A 14782-nucleotide genomic window follows, 5' to 3' on the forward strand; every position below is an offset into this window, starting at 1 on the left:
AGAGGACAAAGGAAGGGAGGACTCGTGATCCATATGAAACCACAAATAAAATAATTTTAAAATGTTTGTTTTGCACTTTTTGCTTTGTTTTTTTATTGTAAAAATCTGCCAGTATTAAGAAAACATTTATTGGAATTAGTGAGAGGAGAAAATGTCTCATTGAAGTGTTCTTTGGAAGAATTCAACTGAATGTTAACTGGACGAGCTCACATAAGTCAAAAGGTGGGAGAACTGATTGACTTATTCTGTCCCCAAACATAGGTAGAAGTATACAAATTATGGTATAATCATTTAAAATTTGAAATTATCCTTTTTGTTTTCATAAACATTATGCCCAGTTAACTAACCCAAAAGTTAAACCACACGTAAGCAACTATTCCTTTGCTGTAAACTGTCTGTTCTAACCCTTTCTCAAACCAGGTCTATGATTTGGCACTTCCATATCATCAATGGTCTTCTGTTCTGGCTCTGTGTTCCCAAGACCTGGGAAGCTTTGTAAACAGCAGAGCCTGCTCCCCCACCCACTTCCAAAAAGAAAACAAAAAAAAAAGATTCTAATTTAACAGGTCTGCTCAGAGACCTGATAAGGGTATTAAAAAATTCCTCCTATTTATGAGGCTGTAAGGCACAGCCACTGACCTACTGAGAACCACTAACATTTAGAAAGGGAATGAATACCTCCAAGAAAAAGGAAAAAGAAGGATGGTGATATGATGTAATTTTACTATTGTTTTTAGCATCTGACTATTACTATTATTACTACCAGTCTATAATTAATATTAGTATTTCTTTTGTACTTAGAGACTGTGAAGGTATATTAAATTATATAAAATATAGTGGGACTTTTTTTTTTTAAGTTTTCTTCAAGGAGCTTATATCTATCAAGGAATAAATGTAAAAAATTCTATTCTATTCTATTCTATTCTATTCTATTCTATTCTATTCTATTCTATTCTACTCATGTTGAGAGTAGAATGTATGAAGTGCCATTGTTCTACAGTAGTTAATTTAGTTCACGGGGTAGAGGTGAGGTTGAACGAATGCTACAGAAACAAAAGGGGGTATTTCAGTCAGACTTTATTGGTTAGAATTTTCTATGTAGGAAAAGGAGGAATTGGGAAGAGGTTGAATACTGGCATCCAGATGAAGAAAGCAACACAGGTGTTTGTTTGATCCATTATAGTGAGGGGGGAAATTGAGACTTAGACTAATCAGATGGCTTACCAAAGACAGTATTTGCTGTCAGAGCCAATATTCCCCTCCTCCTTTTTTTAAAAAGAAATTTCCTGTTTTAGTGGTCTTTTCACTGAACTATGTCACTAAGGACTGGGAACCACCCAAGTCTCAAGAACCTTTTCTCTACTTGCTAAGTTTTCTAGCCTTTTAAAAAAATGTATTTTAAGGAAATACAGAGAAATAGATGGCATTTTATGAAGATATATTGGTCTTGTTAAGACGTTCAGTTTAAACAACAATTCAATAATTAATCAATACTATTGTTATTTTGAGAAAATACAAGCTCATTTTGGGAAATAACTTGCAATTGGGAAGCTGTAGATTACTTGATGTTGTTTAAAATTGTGCTTATACTAGAAAATATATAATGTACTTAAAATCTTCATGTAGGCAAATAACTCTTTAAATTCCCTTTTCTGTATTACTTTTTATTCAATGAAATAATTTTATTTAGGTCTCTGTATCAACTGTATGAAAAGTTGATCTAGAACTGATTTTAGTGCCAGATTCTACAATGAACTTATTGACAAGGAATAATATTTTGAATTTAGTTTTTGAATTTTAAAAATTTGCCCAGTGTTTTTTTGAAGTAGATTTGTCCTTTGAAGAAACAAAGGCATCCATATACTTGAGATGAGAAAAAGAATTATGCAATAGAAATGATTACTCTTACAGAATGAATTGTGGAATATTTAAAATGAAGTGTATGTACTTTGGATAAGTATATTGTGAAGAGTGAGTTTTGTAGCTGATCTTTCAAAGGTATTTGGGTTTAAATCCCAGATTCATCACTCTATGTGAACCTGGATTAGCATTTAAAATTTCTAAGCCTATCTCCTCAACCTTAATAAGAATTACATATGGTTATTTTGAGGATTTAAATCCCTGCCTGGTACATAGTTAGAGCTTAAGAAAGATCAACGATCTGTTTCTCTTCTCCTTTGTTTTGTCTTCTGGAAGAAGGTTCTGATATCAGTTTCTGTTACAACTTGTGGTTATGAAGGGAAAGGTATAGTAACAACTCCTTTTCTGTGACCCACCAAGTTGGTATTCACAGTCAGCTGGCAAAACTATCACTGTGTTTGTTTGCACCATTGGAAGTATTGCTAATGCACCAGTTTTAAACATCTGTCAGCTCTGGGCACCAACAGCATGGCTACAGTTGTTAAGTCTTGGTCAAGTTCAAACATGCATTTAAAGCAATGTCTGAATGAGTGATTTAATACAACTCTTTATAAATACAACAGAATACATTCATTAGAAATGGCTGACTGAGAAAGGCAAATATTGAATGGTATCACTTATATGTGGAACCTAAAAAAGCTGAACTAATAGATATGAGACTGGAATGGTGGTTACCAGGGGATGGAAGGTGGGGAAAAAGGGTAATTGTTGGTCAGAATACAAACTTCCAGATATAAGCTGAATAAGTTCTGGGGATCTAATGTACAGCATAGTGATTATAATTAATAATACTGTATTATGTTCTTGAAAGTTGCTAAGACAGCAATTATTAATATAATTTAATATTCTCACCACAAAAGGGAACGGTAGTTATATGATGTGATGTAAATATTAACTAATGCTATGGTGGTAATTATTTTGCAATATATATGTGTATCAAGTCAACACGTTGTACATCTTAAACTCACAATACTGTATGTCAATTATATCTCAATACAGCTGGAAAAGAAAAAAAAAGAAAAAAGAAATGGCTGATCCACTTCATAGATGAATAACTATATGTTAATTACCATAGTGTTTTAAGCATAATTACAAATAGCAAAACACATTTTAAAAACCTGATGGTGGGGTTCTGATATGAATTTATAATTCATCCTCTAGAAATTGGTAAAACTTCTATTTCAATATAAAGCTGAGGTGTTTGTTTTGTTTTGTTTTGTTTCCTGGAATGACTGCAACTTTGCTGCTTCTTTACTCTTCTTAGTTTGGATGATTCTCTGCTCTGTGTCTCACCCTATTTTTCCTCTTCCCGGACTGTGCTAAAGTCACTTTCTTATACTCATTTATTCACTAAGTTTTTACCCAGTCCCTATTATGTATCAAGCACTACTCTAGGCATTGGAATGCAATGCAAAAGGAATGACAAAACCCCTGTACCCATAGGAATTTATAGAGCAGGAGACAGAAAACAAAATCCATACATAGTTGTTTCAGGCAGTGCTCTGTGCTGCATAGAGAAACAAGTGCTGTAAGGAGTTGGGCAGAGAGAGTGAGGTTGTTGTGGTTTAGTGGGATATTTGGAGGTCTCTGTGAGAGGACACTCCTTGACTAGAGACCTGCTATAAAGTCTGGATGTTAAAGGAAAACTACAGAGAACTTTTATTCTCTATCTGCAATTGCCTTAGATTTCAAAGAGTCTTTATCAAATATCAGATCAAAAAATTGCTTTCTAAAATATATTATGGGGGACTTCCCTGATGGCGCAGTGGTTAAGAATCCACCTGCCAATGCAGGGGACACAGGTTCGAGCCCTGGTCTGGGAAGATCCCACATGCCGTGGAGCAACGAAGTCCATGCGTCACAACTACTGAGCCTGTGCTCTAGAGCCTGCGAGCCACAACTGCTGAGCCCACGTGCCACAACTACTGAAGCCCACGCACCTAGAGCCCCTGCTCCACAACAAGAGAAGCCACCACAATGAGAAGCCTGTGCACTGCAATGAAGAGTAACCCTCACTCGCCGCAACTAGAGAAAACCCGCACGCAGCAATGAAGACCCAACGCAGCCAAAACTAACTAAATAAATTAATTAATTAAGAATAAAATAAAATATATGGTGTAAAGCTTGATAGCAAGTACTTACTACTGGACATGGCTTCACACTCTGTATTTGCCCCCCACCCCTTTTCTCACTCTGTCTCTTCCTCATCCTCTCTCTTCCCCTCTCTCCCTCCTTTCCCTCCCTTTTTTCCTTCCCTTTCTTTCCCTTCCCCTCTCCTTATATTTCTCTGGCTCCTGTAGACTTGGAATTCATTGATTATCCATTTCATAACTCCTGTTTATAGGATTCGCCATCAGTAAAGGAAGGATTTTAAAGGTGTGGTGGAAAAGACTGAAATATTTATTTCAAAAGTGACCAATATAGAAATAAATATAATTGACATGATTATCTAATTATAAATCTTTTAACTGGTCATTGTTTTGATACATTTTGGATTAAGCTCAAATAAAATTTTAGTTTTGAAATTATAGGAACGATCTACGGAGAAGAAAAATAAAAGCAAATTTCTGCACAAAGTCTAGTATTTTTAAAGGTTATCTACAGAAATTCTAGATATGTGTTTTCCTACAACATAAATAAAATAGATTTATCTTTTCTACCCACCATGACTATTTAATAAATATAGTGAAGAAAAAAGCTTATATATTAAAAAAAATTTTATTTTTCTATACTGACTCTATCAAGCCTATCCCAACTGTATTGGGATAGGAGGAAAAATAACTACATGAAATATGAAAAGTTCAGTAGGTAATTTAAGATTACCCAAGGTAGAGAAATGTTAACATTTATTGTATATCTGACACACACACAATAACATTTCTGTAATATTTATTTATTAAAACAAACCTAAGAGGTTATCCATGCCACTACTTTACAGATAAGGAGTTTCACAGGGTAACTTTCCCAAGGTTAGTTACATATCAGCCCCCTCAAAAGTCGGGATTTTTAAGGTCTTTCTAGATTGTAAAAAGCGTGCTCTATTCCTTGTAATATGTATCCTCCCTAGAAAAACAATCAGGCATGGATGGGGTGCTCAGAGAAGATAGGAGTAGACATGAAATATTGAATCAGCCAACTGCTATTTTTCCTAGAATTGACCCCAGATGTAGATAAAGATTCAGAGTTTCCATCAAAGTAGTATTTTAAATTTAGATGGTGAAACTTCATGCAAAATCAAGTCAGTTATATTGATTCCCATTTTCTACAAATTAAGATAAAGGCATTTTTGCTTTTTTTACACTCCTTTCATGATCTACTAAAGACATTAAGAACACAATATTGAAATTTACTGTGGACTATCCATTTTCACAATGACATCAATTCTTTAGCCTAATATTTAAATGCCAGATCAGTCCCTAGTAATGGAATTGTTGGCTGATATAAGAAATTGCTTAATTAATTTTACTCAAATTACTTTTATTTTCCATTGCAATATAAGTTAATAAAACGAAAAGGATGACACATTTAAACTCACTGTTCATTACGCAGGTGATAATGATCTTATATACAGAAAATTCTAAAGACTCAACCAAAAAACTGTTGGAACTAATCTATGAATTCAGTAAAGCTGCAGGTTATAAAATCAACATACAGAAATCAGTTGTGTTTTTATACATCAATAGCTAAATATCTGAAAAAGGAATAAAGAAAACAATTCCATTCACAATAGTATCAAAAGCCATAAAACACTTAGGAATAAATTTAACTAAAGAAGTGAAAGATTTGTACAATGAAAACTACAATACTTTGATGAAAGAAACTGAATAAGATACAAATGGAAAGATATCCCTTGTTTATGGATCAGAAAAATTTATATTAATAAAATGTTCATACTACACAAAGCCATCTATAGATTCAATGTAATCCCTATCAAAATTCCAATGGCATTTTTCACAGAAATAGAAAAAAAACCTTTAAATTTGTGTGAAGCCACAAAAGCTCTCAAATAACCAAAGCAATCTTGAGAAAGAAGAATGATGCTGAAGGCATCACACTTCCTGATTTTAAATGTGCTACAAAGTTATAGTGAGCAAATAGTATGGTACTGGCATAATAACAGATACATAGATCAATGAGACAGAATAGAGAATCCATAAAACCCTCTGCATATAAGGTCAGTTGATATTTAATAAGTGAGCTAAGAATACTCAATGGGGAAAAGATAGTCTCTTCATAAATGGTGTTGGGAAAACTGGATAACCACATACAGAAAAATGAAACTGGATCCCTATCTTATACCACTCACAAAAATTAACTCAAAATATTTTAAACCCTTAAAAATAAGACCAGAAACCATAAAAGTTTCAGAAGAAAACATATGGGGAAAGCCTATTAATCTTGGTAATATTTTTGAGGGTATGACACCAAAAGCACAAGCAACAAAATACAAAAAGCAGCAAGTGGGACTACATCAAACTAAAAAGTTTCTGCACAGCAAAAAAACCCCCAAAAACAATCAGCAGTGTGAAAAGGCAACCTATGGAATGGAAGAACATATTTGCAAACCATATATTGTATAAAGAGTTAATTTCCAAAATATATAAAGACTCATCAGTTGATGAGGATGACGAAGATGAAGATGACGATGATGAAGATGATGAGAATGACGAAGATAAATCTGAAGAAGAAGCTTTGGAGACTGCACCAGCCAAAGGAAAGAAAGTTCCAGCAAAGGCTGCTCCTGCGAAGGCAAAGGGCACTGCTGAAGATGAAGAGGAGGATGACGAGGATGACGAGGAGGAGGAAGAAGAGGAGGAAGAGGAGGAAGAACCTGTCAAAGAAGCACCTGGAAAACAAAAGAAGGAAATGACCAAACAAAAACAGCTCCTGAAGCCAAGAAACAGAAAGTGGAAGCCACAGAACCAACTACATCTTTCAATCTCTTTGTTGGAAACCTGAACTTCAGTACATCTTCTCCTGAATTGAAAACGGGTATCAGTGACCTTTTTGCTAAAAATGATCTTGCAGTTGTTGATGTCAGAATTGGTGTGTCTAGGAAGTTTGGCTATGTGGATTTTGAATCTGCTGAAGACCTGGGAAAAGCCTTGGAACTCACTGGTTTGAAAGTCTTTGGCAATGAAATTAAACTTGAAAAACCAAAGGGAAAAGGCAATAAGAAAGATCGAGATGCGAGAACACTTTTGGCTAAAATCTGCCTTATAAAATTACTCAGGAAGAATTAAAAGAAGTGTTTGAAGATGCTGTAGTGATCAGATTAGTCAGCAAGGATGGGAAGAGTAAAGGGATTGCTTATATTGAATTTAAGACAGAAACTGATTCAGAGAAAAACTTGGAAGAAAAGCAGGGAACAGAGATAGATGGGCGATCCATTTCCCTGTACTATACCAGAGAGAAAGGTCAAAGTCAAGACTATAGAGGTGGAGAGAATAGCACTTGGAGTGGTGAATCAAAAACCCTGGTTTTGAGCAACCTCTCCTATAGTGCAACAGAAGAAACTCTTCAGGAAGCATTTGAGAAGGCAACGTTTATCAAAGTGCCCCAGAACCAAAATGGCAAATCTAAAGGCTATGCAATTATAGAATTTGCTTCATTTGAAGATGCTAAAGAAGCTTTAAATTCATGTAATAAAATGGAAATTGAGGGCAGAGCAATCAGGCTGGAGTTGCAAGAACCCAGGGGATCACCTAATGCAAGAAGCCAGCCATCCAAAACTCTGTTTGTCAAAGGTCTGTCTGAGGATACTACAGAAGAGACACTAAAGGAGTCATTTGATGGCTCCATTCATGCAAATATAGTCACTAAACGGGAGACTGGATCCTCCAAGGGGCTTGGTTTTGTAGACTTCAACAGCGAGGAAGATGCCAAAGCTGCCAAGGAGACCATGGAAGATGGTGAAATTGATGGAAACAAAGTTAATCTGGACTGGGCCAAGCCTAAGCGTGAAGGTGGCTTTGGAGGCCAAGGTGGTGGCAGAGGTGGCCGAGGTGGATCTGGTGGCAGAGGCTGGGGAGGCTTTGGAGGGTGAGGAGGCTTCCAAGGAGGCAGAGGAGGAGGAGGAGACCACAAGCCACAAGGAAAGAAGAAGTTTCTTCTATCCCTGTCTTTCCCTCTTCCAGTTGAAAGAAAAGACTCTGGGGTGTTTATTCTGTTACCTACTCAGTGACAGAGCCTTCTGAGGACATTCCAAGAGAGTATACAGCCCTGTGGTCTACTTGGAAATCCGCATAGATAACATTTCAAGGGAGATGATCCTGTTGGTGTTCACTAGATATTCGTATAAACTTTTTAAAGAGATGAGTGATGGAGCTAACCCTTATCTGTAAGTTTTGAATTTATATTGTTTCCTCCCATGTACAAAACCATTTTTTTCCTACGGAATTTTTTGGTTTTGGTTTTTTTGTTTGTTTGTTTTTGGGGTTTTTTTTTTTTTTTGCGTTGGGGGGTTATAAAGGAAAGCAGAATGTTTTATCATGATTTTTGCTTTAGCAACTTTGGGACAAATTAAAAGTCCCAAAACTCATACAGCTCATACAATAACAGAAAACCAATCTAACTGAAAAGTGGGCAGAGGAACTGAATAAGAAGTTCTTCGGATAAAACATGCAAATGGTCAACAGGTACATGAAAAGATGCTTGACATCACTAATTATCAGGGAAATGCAAATCAAAACCATAATGAGATATCACCTAACACCTGTTAGAACGGCTATTATGAAGAAGAGAAGAGATTAAAAAGTGTTGGCAAGGATGTAAAAACAAAACAAAACAAAACAAAACAAAAAACAAACCCAAAAGCCTTTTGTACTGTTGGTGGGAATGTAAATTGTTTTGACCACTATGGAAAACAGTATGAAATTTCCTCAAAAATTTAAAATAGAACTACCATATGATCCAGCAATTCCACTTCTGGGCATATATCCAAAAAAATGAAAACAGGAAATCAAAAAAGAATCTGCACCCCCATGTTTATTGCAGCATTATTCACTATAGTCAAAATATGAAAGCAACATAAGTCAACAGATGAATGAATAAAGAAAACATGGTATACACACATATATATGTGTGTGTGTGTATATATATATATACATATATATATATACGCACACACACATATATGTACAATGGAATATTATTCAGCCAGGGGAAAGAAGAAAAGCCTGCTATTTTCGACAACATGGATGGACCCTGAGGGCATTACATTAAGTAAGATAAGTCAGACAGAGAAAGAGTTGTATGATGTTACTTATATGTAGAATCTACAAAAAGCTGAATTTACAGAAACAGAGAGTAGAATGGAGGATACCAGGAGCTGAGGGTAGGGGGACAGGAATTGGGAAGATGTTGGTCAGAGGGTACAAACTATATATTTTCATAGTTTGTTGTAATTAATTAATTATTGATAATATTAATCTGTGCTATACATTTTCTTCTGTTGTTAATAAATAAAAATCCAAGAGCCAGCCATTATTTTATTTTCAGATGTTATATAATGCAGGAAAAAAATAAGGAAAAGTAATCATCCCATTAGAGGTTTTCCTCAAGATTATTTTTTATTAATGTGCCTAATAGACATCATTAACTATGATTTCTGGCATTTTAAGGTTAACAAAAGATATGTGAGACTCTGGATATGATGATAACCAATAAAATTTTTTAAATGTAACTTTTTAGATAAACTAGAACCAAACAAAATATCTCGTCATTTTAAAAAATTTTTTGCCTGGCACCATCATCTGTTAATAATGCCACTATAAACAAAGATGGTTGCCTGGGTACCAAAAATAGGAGACCTGGTCTGGTTAGGATGATAGCACAGTCACTCATGGAAAGCATATGGTCACTGTGAAGAAATATTCACCCCCCCCATATAAATAAACTGGGGCAAGAAAACAAAAGAATGTTTTTAGGAAAATGAAAGTAATCTGGTAGTAAAGAGGATAAAGCTTCATTTAGTACAAGACATAATTGAAGTGTTAAAACATTAATATTGAGCAGAAAGATGTGTACCTTGTGAAAAAGTTAGCTGCCAATTATAAATGTTTACCTGTGCAAGTACTATTTTAAATACTTTACCTTTAAGCCTCATCACAATTCTATGAGCTAGCTACTATTATCTCCCCACTTTACAGACAAGGAAACTGAGGTACAAACGGTAAGTATCTTCCTCAGTCTTCCATGGCTAATAGATGATAGAGTTGGGAGTTGAACCCATGCAAAGAGGTTCTGGAATCCATGCACTTAAACAAAGTATTGTGAGATACTGAGGTTTGAGAGGAAATTAAGGTTCAATGATAGCGTACCATTTCAATGATATTTGACACTAAATTGTGCTTGGGTTATGCCACATTTGCTGTGAAGCTAGGCCTCATTTGAATTTATTTAGCACAAGTTGTGGCCATCCATAGGACCACTGATGCTACACAATAAATACTCATTACTATTATCATTAAGAAAAAAAACGTATTGGAAAACTTTTGGTCTCCACATCTTCAATTAAAAGAAGGACACAAGTAAGTTCCAATCATACATCTCATCCAGAAAGGACTGTCAAGCTTTAACCACCAAAATTAGAGTCCACCCAGAATTTATAAGATTGGCATTTGGAAGAAAATGCAAATGTTCCGCTGTTTTATGCCACTCCCTTTGGCAAAATGCAACTTTTATTCTTGAAAATAATTATCTTTGCCAACGCTGCTTGCAAAAGTCATGTAGAAGTTAATAGAAATGACAGACAACATAGTTCACATAACTGAAGTGACTGTGGGATAATAGCAAAAGGTTATTAACAAGTATATTTTTAAAAATTTAGACAACATTCAAAGCAGCTAGATTTTTTTGGTTTATCCATTCGTGCCTTTAAATTTAAACCTCATTTTGACAAAAATCTACAAAGCAGTAAAACTGAATTAGAAGTAGTTTATTAAAGGGAATTTAGTATCATCAAACTATATATATACTCTTTATATGTACTATGAATATAGTAAAGAGATTATTTTTAAAAGCAAATTTAAAAGTCTACTGGGTAAGAATTTATTTTTATAATATTTTTATTGTCAAAAATTATACCTTGTATAATATTGACCATTTTAACCATTTATAAGTGTATAATTCAGTAGCATTAAATACATTCTCAAACTTGTATAACCATCACCACTACCTACACCTAAAACCTTTTTCTTCACCCCCACCAAAACCTCTGTACCCATTAAATGATAACTTTCCCCTCCTGTTCTCCCCAGTCCCTGGGACCTCTATTGTACTTTGTGTCTCTATGCATTTTACTGTTCTAGGTACTTCATATAAATGGAATAATATAATATTTGTCCTTTGTGTCTGGCTTATTTCACTAAGCATAATGTTTTTTTTTTTTAATTTAAGTATAGCTTACTTTCAATGTTATATTAGTTTCAGGTGTACAAAATAGTGATTCAATAATTTTTAGATTATACTCCCTTTAAAGTTATTATAAAATATTGGCAATATTTCCTGTGCTGTATATTATACCCTTGGTTCTTATTTATTTTATACCTAGTAGTTTGTACCTCTTAATCCCTTCCTCTATCTTTCCCTCCCCCCATGACTTTCCCGTCCGGTAACCACTAGTTTGTTCTCTGTATCTATAAGTCTGCTTTGGCTTTATTACATTCATTCTTTTGTTGTATTTTTTAGATTCCACATATAAGTGAAAACATACAGTATTTGTCTTTCTCTGCCTGATTTACTTCACTTAGCATAACACACTCCAGGTCCATTCATGCTGTCACAAATAGCAAAAGCTCATTCTTTTTTATGGATGAGTAATATTCCATTATGTGTATATGTACTTCCATATCTTAGCTATTGTAAATAATGAGGCTATGAACATTGGAGTGTTAAGGTGCATATATCTTTTTGAACTAGTGTTTTCATATTCTTCACTCATACACCCAGGAGTGGAATTGCTGGATATGATAGTTCTATTTTTAATTTTTTGAGGAATCTTTATACTGTTTTCCAAAGTGGCTGTACCAACTTACATTTCCACCAACAGTGAACTATGGTTCCCTTTTTCCCTCATCCTTGCCAAATTTATTATTTGCTGTATTTTTGATGATAACCATTCTGTCAGGTGTTAGGTGATAACTCATTTCAGTTTTGATTCACATTTCCTTAATGATTAGTGATGTTGAGGATCATTTCATGTGCCTGTGTTTTCTTTGGGAAAATGTCTATTCAGGTCTTCTGCCCATTTTTTAATTGGATTGCTTGTTTTTTTCATATTGAGTTGTTCATATGAGCTCTTTATGTATTTTAGATATTAACCCTTTATCAGACATCGTTTACAAATATCTTCTATTTAGTAGGTTGTCTTTTCATTCTATTGATGGTTTTCTTTGCTGTTCAAAAATTTTATACACAACATTGTAAATTAACTATACTATAACATAAAATAAAAATTAAATTTAAAAAAAAGCTTTTAGGTTTAATTAGGTCCCATTTTTTAATATTTGCCTTTGTTTCCCTTGTCTGAGGAGACAGAAGCAAAAAAAGTATTGCGTAGACCTGTGTTAAAGAGTCTACTGCTGGGCTTCCCTGGTGGCACAGTGGTTAAGAATCCACCTTAACCTGCCAAGGCAGGGGACACAGGTTTGAGCCCTGGTCTGGGAAGATCCCACATGCCACGGAGCAACTAAGCCCATGTGCCACGACTACTGAGTCTGTGCTCTAGAGCCTGTGAGCAACAACTACTGAGCCCACGTGCCACAACTACTGAAGCCTGTGTGCCTAGAACCCATGTTCTGCAACAAGAGAAGCCACTGCAATGAGAAGCCCGTGCACCGCAACGAAGAATAGCCCACATTCGCCGCAACTAGAGAAAGCCTGTGGACAGCAACGGAGACCCAACACAGCCAAAAATAAATAAATAAAATTTTAAAAAAGTAAAAATAAAAACGAGTCTACTGCTTATGTTTTCTTCTAGGAGTTTATGGTTTCATATCTTATGCTTAGGTGTTTAATTTATTTTGAGTTTATTTCTGGTGTGAGAAAATGTTCCAATTTCATTCTTTTGTGTGTAACTGTCCAATTTTCCCAGCATCACTTACTGAAGAGACTATCTTTTCCCCATTGATATTTTTGCCTCTTTTGTCATACATTAATTGACAATAGATGTGAGGGTTTGTTTCTGGGCTCTCTGTTCTGTTCTATTGATTTATGTGCCTGTTTTGGTGCCAATGACATACTGTTTTTTTTTTTTTTTTTAAACATCTTTATTGAAGTATAATTGCCTTACAATGGTGTGTTAGCTTCTGCTTTATAACAAAGTGAATCAGTTATACATATACAATATGTTCCCATTTCTCTTCCCTCTTGCATCTCCCTCCCTCCCACCCTCCCCATCCCACCCCTCTAGGTGGTCACAAAGCACCGAGCTGATCTCCCTGTGCTATGCGGCTGCTTCCCACTAGTTATCTATTTTACATTTGGTAGTATATATATGTCCATGACACTCTCTTACCCTGTCACATCTCACCCCACCCCCTCCCCATATCCTCAAGTCCGTTCTCTAGTAGGTCTGTGTCTTTATTCCCGTCTTGCCACTAGGTTCTTCATGGCCTTTTTTTTTTTTTTCCCTTAGATTCTGTATATATGTGTTAGCATACTGTATTTGTTTTTCTCTTTCTGACTTACTTCACTCTGTATGACAGACTCTAACTCCATCCACCTCATTACAAATACCTCCATTTCATTTCTTTTTATGGCTGAGTAATATTCCATTGTATATATGTGCCACATCTTCTTTATCCATTCATCTGTCGATGGACATTTAGGTTGCTTCCATGTCCTGGCTATTGTAAATAGAGCTGCAATGAACATTTTGGTACATGACTCTTTTTGACCTATGGTTTTCTCAGGGTATATGCCCAGTAGTGGGATTGCTGGGTCGTATGGTAGTTCTATTTGTAGTTTTTTAAGGAACCTCCATACTGTTCTCCATAGTGGCTGTATCAATTTACATTCCCACCAACAGTGCAAGAGTGTTCCCTTTCCTCCACACCCTCTCCAGCATTTATTGTTTCTAGATTTTTTGATGATGGCCATTCTGACCGGTGTGAGATGATATCTCATTGTAGTTTTGATTTGCATTTCTCTAATGATTAATGATGCTGAGCATTCTTTCATGTGTCTGTAGGCCATCTGTATATCTTCTTTGGAGAAATGTCTGTTTAGGTCTTCTGCCCATTTTTGGATTGGGTTGTTTGTTTTTTTGTTATTGAGCTGCATGAGCTGCTTGTAAATCTTGGAGATTAATCCTTTGTCAGTTGCTTCATTTGCAAATATTTTCTCCCATTCTGATGGTTGTCTTTTGGTCTTGTTTATGGTTTCCTTTGCTGTGCAAAAGCTTTTAAGTTTCATTAGGTCCCATTTGTTTATTTGTGTTCTTATTTCCATTTCTCTAGGAGGTGGGTCAAAAAGAATCTTGCTGTGATGTATGTCATAGAGTGTTCTGCCTATGTTTTCCTCTAAGAGTTTGATAGTGTCTGCCCTTACACTTAGGTCTTTAATCCATTTTGAGTTTATTTTTGTGCATGGTGTCAGGGAGTGTTCTAATTTCATACTTTTACATGTACCTGTCCAATTTTCCCAGCACCACTTATTGAAGAGGCTGACATACTGTTTTGATTACTATGGTTTTGTAGTGTAGTGTCAAGTCAGGAAGCATGATACATCCAACTTTGTTCTTTTTTCTCAAGATTGCTTTGGCTTTTTGAGGTCTTTTGTGGTTCTATAGAAATTTTAAAATTATTTCTTCTAGTTTTGTGAAAAATGTCGTTGGTATTTTGATGGATTGAGTTGAATC

General features: G+C 35.2%; 1 pseudogene across 1 annotated transcript; it reads left to right on the top strand.

Annotated features, from left to right (window-relative positions):
* Positions 1–954: 954 nt before the first annotated feature.
* On the top strand, positions 955–12251 carry LOC309634675 (nucleolin pseudogene; annotated as a pseudogene). Its single transcript has one exon. The product of its transcript is annotated as a nucleolin pseudogene (transcript).
* The last annotated feature ends 2531 nt before the right edge of the window (positions 12252–14782 follow it).

This window comes from Balaenoptera borealis, assembly GCF_965194805.1.
Source record: "Balaenoptera borealis genome assembly, chromosome: 9".
Classification (NCBI taxonomy): Eukaryota; Metazoa; Chordata; class Mammalia; order Artiodactyla; family Balaenopteridae; genus Balaenoptera; species Balaenoptera borealis.